Below are 13279 nucleotides of genomic sequence, written 5' to 3'. Positions count from 1 at the left end.
AGGGGACAATGTTATTTCTACAATGTTTTTTTTTTTTCCATTAATGTATTTAAAACCCCTCTTTTTATTGTGCCCCACATTTCTGGCCACCTTCAGCTCCACCACACCAGCTTTCGCCACACCAAATTTCTCCCCACGGTGGCTAGAAGCATCTGTGTATTCTTCTCCTGACCTGGATTCTACGGGGCACACAGCTTCCTTTTGCATCCTCTTGCCCAGAGAAGATGCCTGTCCAGGCAAGCCAGCCTTCTGCCTCGCCTGCTTGGCTTCCCACATTTGGGCATCGCCTGCTCCTGTGGCCTTAGGAGGTGATGTTTCCAAAGCGACCAGCACTGATGGAGCCCAGTACCTTCAAAAACATTTTCCTCGGGGACCTTGCTTAGCAGTTCCCCGAGCAGCCTGAAGTCTGCTCTCCTCGTGCTCCGAGCTGAGGCTTTGCTGGCCCTTTTCCTCTCGTCAGAACTTTGAGGTTCCATTTATTTGTGGTCGCTGTGGCCAAGACGGCTGCCAATCCCAGCTTGGCCCAGGGCAGGTGGGGCTCAGACGGCGGCCTGGCTCTAGGGGGACTCAGCTGGAGAGTCCTGGGCTGTGGGGGGCTTCTCCCTTAGTGGGAGGAGGCTCCCCAGGGAGGAAGAAGGCTCTGGCATGAGCCACAAGCCCCCTTGCCTAGGGACAGCAGCAGGAGATGTGTCTCTAGCATATGCTGTCTTGAAGCGGCAGTGGGAATTTGTGGGGCTGAGCTGAGAGAGGGTGTTCCCCCAGCCCAGCAGGCAGGAAGCCCCTGGCACTCAGCAAGGGCCGACTTTCAGGACACCAGGAGCAGCCCCTCCCTCACCAGTGCTCCCTGCCCCTAACAAAGTTTTAATATGCACATGGTTGCTACCAAGGTCTCTCCCCGTGAGAACAGGGCTTGACACTCTAAAAAGGGGGTCAACACCCCGGGGGCAAGGCCAGGACAGGGGGGAATGAGCGGGATGAGTGTGAGACGGCCACCTCTACCCCTCCCATCCCACACCAGGGAACAGGGACCTTCCTGGGACATATCCAGGAGGATATTCAGCACCATCCTTGCCTGGGACAGCAGTTCCAGGGAAATCCAGGAAGGATCAGTGTCCAGCTCTGTGTCCTGATGGCCGCCTTTCCCACCCCATGCTCCCTATAGGTTCAGCTTTGCAGGAAGGAGCCACATGAGCCTCCTGGCCTTAGATGGATTTTTCTTCCAGGAATTTGCTGTGGAGCTCATTTCTCTTTTCTACTCTTTCCGAGCTCCTGTAAACATAGTGTAAAAGTGGAAGGGGCAGGAGGAAGGGAGAACACACAGCTGGGCGACTCTTGGGCGAGAGCTTTTCCCATGTTGATCAGAATTCATCACCGCAAAAGCATTGGGCTAACATTTGGAGAAAGAGATCATGTCCCCATTCATGTAATCCTTGGAAGGTGAATAAAATGGGATAAATCACTTTCTTAGGTGACTTCTGTAGATTGTAGCTTATGTTCAATGAGGATAACTAATCCAATTATTTTGCTTTAAGGAGTCAGGGTGAAAATGTGAGTTAAAGCCTTGCTGAAGGAAGTGCCATCCCCTCTTTACTGACATAACCTCTGTAACATCCACAATTGTGTTGAATTTCAATCTGTCAGAGTATCTGTTTTTGCAAGAGTAAAACCCATGGTTTTCAACAGTCTACTCCAGGAAGATCTCATGAATTGTACAATACTACACTGCAGTGAAGAAGCCACAACTAAAGGAGGTGACTCTTTGCAGAATCTGCTAAATTACATGCAGCATGTGGAGTCAAGAAAACAAGTTTATTCTTAGGATTGTACTCACATGTATGTGCAGAGAAGAAATGAAATAGGAAGTTTTGCTGATACGGAACCTTAGAAACTTTCTTTTCCCCTCCCAGGCTTTTTCTGTATCAAGTGAAACATTTTTATAATCTGTTGTTCCTTTGCTAGCAATGTGTCAGTTTTCTGCAGAAAGTACCTAATGTACCCAAAGACTTCCCTTCACAGTAGACTTTTTCTGGATAATCCAACATACCATACCTGGTATCATATTAAAAATAAGTAAAATCAATAGAGTAATACCTGTTGTGTTTGGAAGAAGCTTACTAATCTGTCAGTGTGGCATTAAAGCCCGTTCCAGGTTTAGTGCTCACTAACTCACTCTGCAGTTTCCTGTTGCTTTTGATAGGCTTTTTTCCCCATGCCTGTAGTCCCCAGAGAAGGAATATGCAAGATGTTAAAATAATACTGTGCTTAAGGTGGGGTAGGTATGAAGCATAAAAGGAAACTCATATGGTTCTGATTGAATATTTCCTTTGCTAGTTCCATTATGATTGAAGCAACTTTAAAATAACAGCCACACTGAACCTGCAGGAGCTGTATGTCAAAGTTATTTTCAATCTTTTTATGATGTTATGATAAAAATCATTCAGTCCTTCACATTTGCAGAAATAGAGTTCTTCCTAAATGCATCAATAATTTTTTTACTTTTAAAAAGGAACTTCTGATTTAGCAATTCAGGCAGTTCAATAGCTGGAGTTTCCTACTGCTTAAGATGTGCAACATCTGAATTATTTCTTTCAGCATGTAGTATCTACTAAGTAGATGAGTCATTTCAGAGACAAACAGAATGGTAAAGTTTATATGTGAAAGAGTGAAATTACCTTTCTTGGTTGATTTTTTTTCTGAAGAGATATTCTCTGTTGGCAATCTCATCTTCAGAATGGTACTCATGTATCTTTTGAATGAGACATGGAATGAAAGCCCTAAACACTGCTGGTCATCAAAGATCCAGTTGAACCTGTATCCTTTTTCAGCTCGTGTAATTGAATTCTGCCTTCTTTAGCAATGTCAGAGAAATTACCAGTTGAAATAGCTGTCTGGCAAACGTGGAGTGGCACCCATGTCTTAATATCATAGATGGCCATATTTCTGTGATAGCTTATGGATCCCTACAGCTTTTGATGGTAATTCCATAGTTTTAAATGCGAATGACTCTTAGGTGGAGTACAGGTGTGTGGATGTGCGAAGGTGAGCTCATCCACCATTCTCACTGGACTGTCTTGGAAGCAGTGGTATCTCTGAACTGGACAGCACAGTTCAGCAGGGCCATTTACTGGTTCTTGCAGCCCTCCCACATCATCTTGTTGCAAAGCTGGTAGGCAGAGATGCTTTTAGAGCTGAGAAAACTGGGAGGGCACTCACACTCTGATCAGAATCCCATGTATCACTCCTGCATGTGTTGCAGCCCCCCAGCTTCTTTATAATAGCCTGCCTGTTCATTGCCAACTTGGGATGTAGACACACTCAGTTCAAGAGAGATTAAATAGATTTTTCTCATTTTCAAGACAGTGTTTCAACAAGTTGCCAGCATGAGTCTGTACTTTCTTTTGCATTTGAGTCACTGACCTTGAAAACCAATAGAAGTTTTCAGGCTCAGAAGTGAAATTGCTTTGTAGTCGTGAGGAGAAGGTTGGTTCTTCTCTTGAGTTTTACCAAAGTATTAACACTGTTTATCACACAAGTCAATGTATGGCCAGTATGTTTATTTTACTTGCTTACATGACTACTTATGAGGATTGAATTCCAATGTTTTATGAAGATCTTCTACTTTTTCATTAGATGTTTTGGAGCACAGGTGGTACTGCAGTGTGGGAGAGATGTTTAGCTATCAGTAGTGGTTATGTAAGGAAAAATTGGTCTCTGTCAATTGTTTGTGATTAGGTTTCCTAGAAGGAGACCTAGTGTTTTCTCTGGTGTTGGTTGGTTTGCTTGTTTTCTCATTGCCATAGATTGGGTAAAGACTGTCCTGTGAGCTGTGTCAGCCCCTGCAGAAAGTGAGTTTAGTAGTTATATTGGGTTTGAGGGGCCAGGTTTTGGCAGTTGTCAAGGCCACAGGGCTGGCTTTTGTGAGAAGCTGCCAGAAGCTTCTCCCATGTCCAGCAGAGCCAAGGCCAGCCACTTCCAGAATGGACCTGCTGCTGGCCAAGGCCCAGCCAACCAGTGATGGGAGTAATGCCTCTGATAACAGATTTAAGAAGGAGGAAAAGGTATTGTGCAGAAGTAGTTGCAGTCAGAGAAGAGCAGGCTGAGAACATGTGAGGGGAACAGCCCTGCAGACAGCCAGGTCAGGGCTGAAGGAGGGGCAGGAGCTGCTCCAGGCACTGGAGCTGAGATTCCCCTGGAGCCCCTGGTGAGGCAGCTGTGTCCCTGCAGCCCATGGAGGGCACAGGGATGCACAGATCCACCTGCAGCCCATGGAGGAGCCCACACCAGAGCAGGGGGATGCTCAAAGGAGGCTGTGAACCTGTGGGAAGCCCATGCTGGAGCAGGGACCTGGCAGGGACCTGCAGACCCATGGAGAGGGGAGCCCATGCTGGTAGTCCTGGTAGGATTTGTGACCCTGGGGGACCCATGTTGGAGCAGGGTGTACCTGGAAGGACTGCACGCTGTGGTAGAGTGACCCACATTGGAGAAATTCATGGAGAACTATCTCCCATGGGAGGTACCTCACACTGCAGCGGGGGCAGGCTTCTTCCAGCAACAGAAAAAACCTGTGATGATCTGGCCATAGCTTCCATTCCCCATCTCCCTGTGCTGCTGAGGGGGAGGAGGTAGAGCCTGGGAAGAAAGGAGGGATGGACAGAAGGTGGTTTTAAGGTTTATTTTACTTTTCACTATCCTGCTCTGATCCTTTTATTGATAAATTCAATTAATATCTCTAATTCTCGCCTGTTTTGCCCATGACAGTATTTGGTAAGTGATCTCTTCTGTCCTTATCTCAACTCATGAACTTCTGCTATATTTTCTCTCCCCTGTTCAGCTAAGAAGGGAAGAGACAGAGAGGCTTTGGTGCATGTGTGGCATCCAGATGAAGAGTGAAATTACACAGAGAGAGACAATAAAAATATTTACTAAACGCTCCTGGTGCATTCTGACATTGTAACTCCCAGTTTTGTGCCATCTATAAATTTCATTACCTTGTGCTTGGTTTTGATTCTGATGTTAGAGAAAGATTAATCTTCCATTACAGTAGTGTGACCGGGCAGGGGCCTTTTTCCTTGACACTCATTCTCCCAGGACACCTGTCCTGTCCACTTCTTGTGCCAGCCACAGCTCTGGAAAGCCTATCAGTCAGTCCAAAATGAATTAAAAATGGGGGGAAAATCTCTGTGTATTTCAAGAGATTTTTGGTTTTTGTCTGTTACAACCCTGGCAGGTTTGAATTCTAAAGTGAATGGAAGCTGCTTTTTGAGATGGGACTTCAATTTTCTAGAAAAGCCTTTCTTTCTCCCACCTTTCTTTCCCCCACCTTTCTTTCCCCCACCTTTTATTGTTTTGGTTTTCACCCTTGGAATATCCAACACAGAGTTTTTCAATTCTTTCCATTAACTGTGTGGAGAAAGTAAAGATTTTATTTATCCCTCAGAAGTTTTCTTCCATTTTCCCATCTGAAATCTTGTTCTTCTATAGAGAAATCTCCAACTTCGATAGAGGTCACAGCTGATGCTATTTGAGGTGTGTGTGCTGATAGCAGTAACAACTCCCTCAGTGATGCCATTAATCATTTGCAGGTTAGGGAGTCAGATATGGTGTGATAATGCCTGGCTATTCCTAAAGCCTCCCTTTTGAGATGGCTTGAGTCATAGGTTTCTTTTTGAAGAGAGATTTGATTTTTTTTTTTTCAATCCCTCCTCCCCTTATCTTTTCTCAGCAGGTTTTATTAGGTGTATACATTACTGAATAAGATGAAAGAAGGTTGAATGTGTAGATGGATGATGGTGGGTCACTGAGGATGCAGAATCTAATTAATACTGAGCAGAATTTCTCTATCTCTAATGTCTGTCTCACTGAATTGACTGTAGGAGATTTTTTCAGATCCTCTCCGTGATATATATAGTTTGCAAATGTGAAAAGAGTTAAATACAACATTACAGAAGGAGGTAGTCCACCACTCCCTCGTCCAGCCACTATAAAAAGACACATTTCTTTGTTACAGTTGTAGGTTGTCCTAGTTGTGCTAAAAGTTGCCTTAGTGTGTGTTAAATAAATTAACCGCTGTGTTAAATCCATTATTATATCTTCTTGGTACAATCCACAAAATTAAATTGGTCACTTAGTCCATTTGCAGTATAGCTTCAACAGTGAACTGATTCACTGTAAAAATAAATTGAAATAGCTTCATTGGAGGAAATTCTTCCAGGGAGAAGGAGCATCCAAAGCAAGAAATGTGATATAGTTGGCATTGCTACTCTGTTAACTTGTGGAAAAATGGAAGACATGTCACCTCATTGCATTTAATGTAATTTTTCATTAATGCTAAATTCAATCTAGTTAAAGAAACTTCTATACAGTGTATTCACATTTCTAGATTTCATGTTCTACTCTTCTTTACACTTCTGTGTATTAAGTGCCAGACTTAAAGGGCATAGACATTTTTTCTAAGCCAAATTGAGAAGTAAAAGGAGGGAAGAATTTTGTCAGTCAAAGCTAAAAATAACTGCCTGTATGTGCAACAACCAATTTCTGTTTTCCACTGAAGGAAAGATAGCTTTTTTAGAGTCATGAAGAAAAGGGTCCAACCAAACCACGGAGTAACTCCCTAAATGTTTTACTTTTCACTATTAGAATGTCTTACTTTTGAATATCAATTTAAAAAATTATACCTAATGTGAAGGACTGACCATATCAGAAGCAAAAGGTAAAAATCAAAGTATTTTATCAACCTGTAAAGACCTATAGGCTTTCTGGTTTTCATAAGCTTTTCATTTATACTGTTAGTTGTACTGAAACAGGCTGAAAACCTTGACCTATTAAATTTGAGGAAGAGGGATTTTGTGAGAACCTGATTTATCTGACAGAGTGATAAAAGACTTTGTCAGTCTTTACCATAGTAAGTTATCTTCCACTACGAGTAGTCATGTGGCTTTCAATTGTCTAATAATGATGTAAAGTACAGCTCAATGAAATGCTAGCCCGGGAAAATTAATCCAAAAAGTGCAATTAATGAAAGGAATATTAAGTGGTAATATGTATTCAAAAAACATTTTGAAAGTAACATTTGGTTCAGAATATATGAGTCACTTATCTGATGTTGTGAGCATCAAGCTTTATAAATATTGGGATATATTATAAGGTTGTAGTTTGTCTATTAAAAAAAAACCCCAAAACTGTATAACACTCAAGAGTTATAGCTGGCTTTTTCCAAGAGCAGTAGATTATTCTAAATTTCTGGACACAGGATGAAGGTGTTGTTCAATCCTCAAGTTCCAGATTGCTCTAGTGGATTAATAAACCCTGGTGGGAACTAGAAGGATATGAATATCTTATTTTTGTGGCTCTGAAAGTTTTGGCTGGATGAATTTTAATCTTCACAGGAAAAAAAACCTTTGTATGAGTGTACAGTGTTATAGAATGTTTAAGGTGGATAGAACAAAAGCCATATAAGGTTGGCATTCTGACGTATCAGATAATGCACATGCAGAAAATTTGAGGAATGGAAGCACAGAAACAGAACTTAAGAATGGAGGGTGTCATTCCAGCCTTTCTCTGTGTGTATATCATATTGGCATATGATGTGAATGTACTTTCTGGGAATGCTGCCACAAGTAAGGCAGCAAAACTTACTTAGCACAGGGCATCTTTTCTCTAGGTTGTGTAGGAAAGTATATCGTCTTTGAATGTACATGGTATTAGTTTGTTTTTCCAGCATAGAAGCAGGGGAAAACCAAAAACCCCTTGACAATCGTGCAAGTTGATTGAGGAGTTACTGTAGATTGTGTTTTATAAAGTGCATTGCATCAGATATGATTATATACTTTGTTTATAATCCAGTTTAGGGAGGATAAGCAAGAAAAAATACATTGAAAATTATATCATTCAAACAAACTCTAACAGATTCCAGTTTTGAGCAGGTCAACCATAACAATCGATCTTAATTGTCATGTTAGTAATTTAAAACAGAATCTTTTTTTGTGTGCTGTATAAAATAGCACTAATATGATGGACAATGGCAATTTGTGGCCATGGAGATTGTTTCCTAGTTGGAAACAACTGTTAAAGTATTCATCATATAAAAAGAGTTGATATTATAGTTGTTTATTAAGGTCAATAATTGGCATTGTAAGGCAAGGGATGAACCTGGTGTAAACTCATCACAAGTCTTGGGTTCCTTTCTATTGGTAAAGATCCAGAGAATTTGGCAAAGTCATCTCCAAAGACACAGCTGTCTTAAGACAGCCAGACAGATGATTTTATTCCTTTGGGTTATTAAAAGCCAAGGTAAAGCCTCCTTAAAAGATGAGTTTATACTGTAAAGATGAAATGATTGCTGTTATTAAGGGCTGACTTGGCTGAATATGGTTCCTCCTACTTATAGAAAGGAAATCACAGGCACCTATTTAGTTGCACCTATATATTTTGTGGATATGTAATACATGTGTACCACAGCTTATATGTGCCTGAAGTCATATCTTTTAAGAACGCCCCAGGAAGGAGTGCCAAAATTGCTTGTAAATGTTGGCAGATAATCACAGTATTAATGAATTCTCATTTACTTTTCTTCTACTTCCCTCTCAAAAATACTCAGTGTTGTTGTGAGCATTCTGTTACTTCCAGAAATTAATTTGAAAGTGAGATAATCTAATCTAAATTCAGCGTAACTGTAAATACTGCTAAAATATGCTTTTAGGACTGACATAGCATTATATGTGTACTGTGGGGTGTAGGTCATTGCTTGTTTTCAGAAAACAGGGATGTCTGTGTCTAAATTGTACATTACTGGTTCTGAACCACAATTTGTGATTTTTGTGTACACTTGCTCTATGGAGATAAGTAAGAAAAAAAAAACAGTAACAAAGAAAACAGCCTAAATAGTTCTGCATTTTTGATGTATTTTTCTTGTGTTTTATAATAATGGATATCTGTGCTGGAACAACATATTCTAGATCTGTAGAATTATGCAGATGACTCTGAGTAGCCCCCATGGGGAAAGAGTCTTATATAGCAGTGAAGAAGTGGAACAAAAATAGTATTTTCATTATTCTAATTATGTTTTTTGATCTGTGGTAGGCACACTCTTGTGCATGTGTGTACATTTAGAGTGGCTTAGGTGGGAGAGGATGCCTGGCAGAGGATGGAAGGGCTGCAGCATCAAGTAAAAGTAAGTGAGGAAAAGGGGACTTGTGGTATTTTTCATCTGGTCGCTCTTAGTGCATTGTTGCAGGGGGCAGCACCATTAGGTGCAGTGTTTGTGTCATGATTTTTACAAGACCTGTGGCATTTTCCCAAAATGTTATTTCTCTAATTGCACCTCTGAAGGAGTAGAGTCAGCTCTGGAAGAAGACAGTGTGCTGATATGGTGCAAAATAGTTTCTAGTTACATATTTTATCTTCTTTCCATGATTTATTATTTTACAGAGATGTGGATAATTAGAGTATAAAATCCCTTTTGATGATTGCATGAATTCCTTTTCTTTGGAGCTGAGGAGGGTGTCTAATGCTTAAGGAATAGTAACCAAGTGGTGAAAATAATTGAGATGCTCTTGAATTTTTAATTTTTTTTCCTTTTGCCTCTGGTTAGATGGATGTGGGTCATGGGTAGATAATGTAGCATAGCTAGTTCTATTCTTGTGATGCTTCATAGATCAAGCTCTTTATTTCATTGTTAATTTTCTCTGACAGCATCACAGCATTTAGATGTGAGGTTTTTTAAATTTATGTACTGCAAATCTGGCGTCATGTTGTAAATGTATTGCAGCGGTAAGAATTATCAGGTGAATAATACTAAGGAAATAATTTGAGATTTTTAAAAAACAACACCTATGTTGGACTTCTTACTGTAATTTAAAATTCAATATAAACCTCAACTTATTAATAAAAATCAAGGAGTAGATGTGATTCTTTGTTTTAGCAAAGGGCTTTAAAAATAAAAAAAAATCCACTGGTGTGAAACTGTCCTAATGCCTCTGGCTATGAATATATTATGGATCTATGTCTTCACAGAAAACATTTCCACTCTGCCATCTTCATTTAATTTAGTCATTTTCTGCTTTATTCATTTCACCTGGGTTAAATTTTGTTTACACTGTAATGCAATTTATTTTACTGAATGTGATTCTCATAGGTTCCTCTGAGAGACACATATAGCTCCAGCCTGCAACTAACCTTCCTGTTTGGTGTCTTCATTGCTGAAATCTGCTTGCATCAGAAGTATATAAATAATGAAGCTGGCAAGAATTTAATGGCATGGAAGTATGTCAGAAGCAAAGGCAGTTTGTGTGTGTCTATCTTTGTATAACCTTTTACACCCTCATATTATACTGCCCATATTCCTTTTTGCATGAAACCAGGAGAGCAATTTGTACTGGCGATACTTCTGCAGGGAATGTTCATGTTTGACAATTAAAAGGCATGCATTTCCTCTGATTAGCCTTTTCTTTGACTTCAAGCTATTTTGGCAGATTTTCTTACTCAACATAATTTGCTCTTGACATCTATTATTACTTAGTCATGCTTTCAAATACTATATATTGATTCTAATATTCAGATACAATGTATAATTGACTTCCAAGGCTTCTAAAAAGAATATAATTTTTCACAGAAAATGATGTAGTCTTTTGACTGCATATTTTTATGAGAAAAAAAAACCACCTTTGTTTCACATCTCTCTTTTCAGGGAGTACAGGCAGATGCTTGGATTAATTTTCTTTATTCTTCAGTATTTTGGAGACCTTTGTTTTGCTGTTTTGAGTAGATCTGAGGTTTCTGACTGCAGTGAACCTGTGAAAATGGTTAGGACTAAATATAATGTGCACAAGTGGCAGGTAGACATCCTGCACACGGTTCTTGTCACCTGAGCCATCAGACTTCTCTGACACTCTTTCATGCCACATTTTGTACTCATTGTTTTTGTCCACTGAGGACAAAAAGCAGCTGTCTCTTGCCTATGCATTGCTCAGTGCAAGCTGTCTGAAGCAAGGCTTGAATAAATCTCTCTGCTCAAAAGAGGAAGGATTTTAAATAACCAGGCTGCAGAGAGAGGGTGGAGCAAACTTTTGGGTTTCAAATGTAAAGATTTTTAACTTCTCTCCAAAAGAAAACTCCTGTGATAGTCTTGTGACCTCTTCTTTCCACCATATTGGTAGAGAAGAGTCTTTGTTGGTTGTTCAATTACCCTGATATAACAGGTGGATGATTAACCCTGAGGAGTCAATAAATTTCAGACATGTTTAATGTCACCCCTTATGTTCATTGAGGTCAGTTACAGTCTGTTCTGGGTTTTATGTGTGAGTGAGAAATAACAGAGATCTAAACAAAAGAGCCTCCACCTACAGAATACCAGTGAGAATGCTCAACCGTTTTCTTGAAATCAAAACTGTGGGGCATACTTCTCCAAAAACACTTCCTGCTTTCTAACCCCTCTTTTATTGTGTGAGAGATAGATGTTTCTGTCTGTTCTTAACTTATAACAGGATGCTGTGAGGAAGAAACTGTAGGAAATGTATCAGTGGTTTCACTGCTGGAAGTCTGAATAAGAACAGTAAGTCTGGAACTGTTCTCACTGTCCCAATTCTTTGAAACAAGATCATGCACCTCCATGAATATGATGGCAGCTACTCCTCTGAAATACTGTTTTTTTCTTGTTTTTCTTTCAATCCACAAAAACAGGCAAACAAACAAAAATGCATTTTATAAAACCCTTTGATACAAGCTTAAACTATAATTGTTCTTTTCTACCTCTTCCTACTTTCCTCTGTGAGTATAGATGAAAAATGGTCCCACAATTGAAATGAGACTATGCAATTTGCTTGGTCAAGAGAGGTCTCTTAACCTCTATCCCTTTTTCTTTGTACTGCAAACTTTGTGGTAGATTTTATGGACATACCTGGAAATTGAGGATCTCATAAATCCGATGGCAGTCAGCTGCCGTGTGAGAGTGGTGTTTGTGCAACTGAAAATTGTGAATTTCTCAGCTGATGTTTGAAATTGTTGACTTTATTGAAAGGAATCTGTTGGTAGAGCTAGAGCTAGGCCATGGCTTTTCCTGGAGCTGACGACAGCACGGTCTTCATTGTGGCTCACTTTTCTGTGGGCTGTTGTCTTGGTGCAGAAAGACGGATTTGCCCAGGGAGGAAAGAAAACAGATGCTTTCTCCAGGTTTAGGAAAAAAGATCGAATGTGTTGGTGTGTGACTGATAAAACGAGGATCCTAATGAGTTTTAAAGCACTCTGATTGACTGCTTTCAACTGTAGTGGAGCTTGCTTGGGGCTGCATGAAGAACCTTGTGATGATAACTCTTACTGGCCTTTTTGCTCGATTTTATTTGTGCTTCATTCTTGGTGAGCCAGAGCATTTGAGTTATTTTTCATTCTCTTACCCACCCACTCTGCCCTTGAATGTTGTTGTTCATCTCTGTAGCTAAACAGTGGTTTTCTTTGGCATTTGTCTTATCTTACAGAATCAATATGGAAAGGAAAAAAAGGGAGCAAGACCTTAAATATTTTTAACTTTTAACAGACAGCTGAACTAGAGTCTTAGAGTGTGTCAAATCCACATAATGCTCAGGGAATGCTGCATGCAATTCAACAAAAACTAATTAGATGTGATCCTCCAAATGGGTTTGTGTGTCTGTTCTTAAAATGCAGCAAGTAGTCTGGGGAAGGGTGGAAAGAAGCTGCTTTGTGAAGACAGCTTCTTACACTCTGTGACTAAAATAAATAATGGCACTTTTGGGCTTGAGGTGCACATTATTTTGGTTACTCATAGATGTCCTGCTGCTCAAGCACCCTGGGAAACAAATGCATTTCTTTTATAAGAAAATGAAACCCAGAGTTAGTTTGCTCAACGCTTGTTTTGATTCTCTGCTGAAGATTATTGTGTGTTTCCCTGACTGCCCCATGTTCTCTCTTGTTTTTTCCTTATCTGGTCTGAGATGGTATAACAGAGAAGAAAAATGGCCATATCAAGTTGATCTGTAGGTCTTGAGTTTCAGGAACTGCTTTCCTTGTTGATAACCATTCTAGGTGAAATCCATTCCTTCAAAGAAAAGAAGGCTGTATTTTGCCATGTCAGATTACTCTATCATTGTTAGTTAAATACATTTTTTTTTTTTTTTGAGGGAGGAGAATGATCTCAGATTTACAGAAAGCCAAAACTTGCATCTCTTTTTTATAAAAAAACCTTACAGGTTTTTATATGTATACTATAAGATTATGCTGATTTGGTCTTTCTAGTCAAGGATATGAAACAGAGTACTGGCTGTGCTAATCA

The 13279-nt window shown here is 40.0% G+C and overlaps 1 protein-coding gene across 2 annotated transcripts in view; it reads left to right on the top strand.

Moving 5' to 3' along the window:
• NELL1 (neural EGFL like 1) overlaps window positions 1-13279 on the top strand; it is a 290478-nt gene that overhangs the window by 231981 nt on the left and 45218 nt on the right. The window lies entirely within an intron of this gene.

This window comes from Vidua macroura, chromosome 6 (genome assembly GCF_024509145.1).
Source record: "Vidua macroura isolate BioBank_ID:100142 chromosome 6, ASM2450914v1, whole genome shotgun sequence".
Taxonomy (NCBI): domain Eukaryota; kingdom Metazoa; phylum Chordata; class Aves; order Passeriformes; family Viduidae; genus Vidua; species Vidua macroura.
Note: the sequence above shows the minus strand (reverse complement) of the source record. Positions and strands in the feature narration are given on the sequence as shown.